Below are 3,208 nucleotides of genomic sequence, written 5' to 3' on the forward strand. Positions count from 1 at the left end.
TTCTCGATCTTTTTCGATCATTTCTGCCGTGTTTCGCATTGTCGCGATAAGTGTTGAGAAGGGTTATTCACGAGAATCCAAGGAAGAGAGAACTTGGACCCATTCGGTAGGCCCGCATTGAACATTTGTTTGGGTTTGGATCAAACAGGGGGCCCACGTATTGTTTTAATGAAAAATGAGTTTTAAGCCTATTCAGATAACCCTTGAAGACAATTCAAGGAGCACAACGAATTTATATTGAGGTCCATTAATTGAGTGGCTCAGATCATCCCATGAAAAATGATTTGTGGGCCCAACCTATTCGCATTGCCGCCCACTAATTGGGCAGATTGGATCATCCAATGGCTTATTTGTGGGGTATGACCATTCATGTTGTGACCCATCAATTAGGTAGTTTGAATCATCCTATGGAGTGAGGCATGTTATTTTATGCAAGCACAAATTTTAATCACAATGGGGAATTCGGTCATGTGTAGGGCCCACCTTTTGATGCATCATGTCCTACATATCAGGATTTATAGTAGGGCCCACTGTACCCCCAATTACATGCATGATATGGATGATCACAAGGTTTGGTAATTCCACCACCTAATAAATAAATTCGGCAATGTTTGGGGATTCCCTATGTCATTATTTTGAAAAGGAAATTTTTTAAGACAAGCATGGTGTAAATTTACTTTCGGTCATTGAATATTTTTGGAAATATCTTCTCCCTTTCTAGAAATAATATTCGAATATTCTCTTCATGGGTGATGGGTTTTAGCAAGACACTAAACGTGAAAACAAAAAAAATTTGAAGAGGAAACTTTCTCAAATAAGAATGAGAGTATCGGTCTTAAGACAAAACAAGGATATACCATGAGAGAGGGGAAGAAAAACAAAAAAAGAAAAGAAAAACTCTGATCGGTTGGCCAAAAAAAACAAGCTCTGTTTTCTGCTCTTGAAGAAGAATAGCGGCTTCGTCTCGGTGAGGAGACAACCTCTCTCTGTCTCGGTGATCTCCTAACATCTCTCTCACACAGCATCCCATTTCCCCTACATCTTCTCTCCATTCTCAGCCTTCTACCTCTCTGTTCCTCTCCTCTCGCTCCCTACAGCCCTCTATCTCTATGAAATAGCCCCACAAAATCTAAACTCTACTTCAAGGAAAAACAGAGTGTCGGCTTTCTGTCCTTTCACAAAATTACAGAAAAACAGAGCCTCGGTGATAAAAAAAAAAAAAGACAGATAGCTTTGTTGGGATTGGGCTGTGGGAAGAGGCCCTCGCTTGGTTCTCTCTCGATCACCACTCTCCACAGACCTCTACCTCCGCAGCCTCCTCATCTTTGGCCTAACTCTTCTCTCTCTCACCCTCTTCAGCCGACAGAAAGAAATAAAAAAAAAACGATAAAAAACAGAGTATCGTAGTATTTCTGTTCCTCATCTCTCCCTCTGTCTTTTTTCTTTCCTCTCCCCATCTCACGTTCTGTCTCTCTCTCTCTACCTCTCTAACCCTCTATTTCTCACTCTCTTTCACACTCTCAATCTCTGTGTATCACTCTCTCTTTCACTCTCGCTCTCTACCTCTGTCTCTCGGATTTTCCATCATTTTCATTCTCTATATTTCTCTCTATCTCTCTCACAAACTCTCTCTTTCACTCTCATTCTCTTTATCACTCTCTCTCTCTATCCTTGTCTCGCTCAACAAACCGAGTCTCCCATTATCTCTATTTTATTCTCTCTCTCTATCTCTCTCTCTCTCTATCACTCTCATTCTCTCTATTTCATTCTGTCAATCTCTCTCTCTCTCTCTCTCTCTCTCTCTTCACAGTGAGAAAAAACAAAAACAAAAAACAACAAAGAAAGAAAGGGAAGAAAGGACATTGGATCGAGCGTCGGCGAGATTTTTCGGATTTTTCGGCTCTTGGATTCGGCGAGGATCTCTATCACAGCTAGGTGCACAATTCTAAGATTTTTCTAGGTTTATTTGGTATTTTCTTATATATTTTTGCATGATTTTAGCATTTAATTGTATTTAATTCAATATTATATGGGTATGCTAAAAATCGTGTTTACCTGAGTGTTTTAAGTCCGATTCGTCTCAAAATTTAATACACTGATCTATTTAAATAGACTAAAATAACCATCGGATCGGATCGGACATTGAATCAAAGGATTTCAAAAATTTGAGTGAAGAGTGGAATTTCATTTAAAATAATGGCTGCGAAATTACAAAATTTGAAAAAGTAGCTATCTGAGGATGATTTATTTTGTGGAATTTTAAATTTTTCTTGTGTTCGTCACATCAAAACAAGGTTAAAGGACATTTTCCGAAGTCGTAATTTTCTCAAAAATCATGTTTTAAAAATAGAAAACTCTTCAAAAATATCTTTTTGACAAAGAAAAATAAAATATATACTAAATAGATTCCAAAATTAACGAAATTTCGTGAGAAAATAATATAATGCTGATACATTCTACCATGAATTTGTAAAGATATTTGGATTTTTTTTGGTATATTATTTGATGCTTTCTTTGAAAACAATTAGATTTTGTGAGATATTTTACTGACATCAAATCACAGTTAAAATTCTTAAAGTTTTTACAGTAGTCTTATATTCTGTATTTCTTGCTGTTGTAAAAGTTTCAATTGATTTGGAATTTTTTTCCTAAGGTATGTAGTGTAAATTCATAATCTGGTCTTAAAATTCAAAAATCAAATATTGATAGTAAATAGTCTCTCAAATTCATGAAAATCTCACAGTATGCTATGTTTACCTATATCTTACCACTATAGAAATTTCAATGAATTTAGATTTCTATTTCTAGTAGTTTCTGTGTTATTTTTACAATCTGGTCATATTATTGTTAAATCAAAAATAAATAAGAGCTTAATATAAAAATCTGCAAAACTCTTCCAATAAGCTACATACATTCACATCTTGTTGCTGTAGAAATTTCAATTCGTTTCAAACTCGTTCGCAATAAGTTCACGTTTAAAATCACTCATATGGTTTAAAATTGATAAAAACCCACTAAAAATTGAAATCAATTAAAAATCATTATGAAAATTTCTAAAGAACCTTAAATTTCTGTCACATGTTCACTCCTTAATCCATTGAAACAGAAATCTTAGGATCCTTTGATTTCCCTGGTAAAATGGCCAGTGCATCCATAATCGTATCTCAATTGCAATCGATCTTTGACATTTTGAATATTTAAAGCTATA

Source organism: Tasmannia lanceolata, unplaced genomic scaffold (assembly GCF_043159265.1).
Source record: "Tasmannia lanceolata isolate RefF3 unplaced genomic scaffold, GAP_Taslan_0.1 ptg000002l, whole genome shotgun sequence".
In the NCBI taxonomy this organism is placed as follows: domain Eukaryota; kingdom Viridiplantae; phylum Streptophyta; class Magnoliopsida; order Canellales; family Winteraceae; genus Tasmannia; species Tasmannia lanceolata.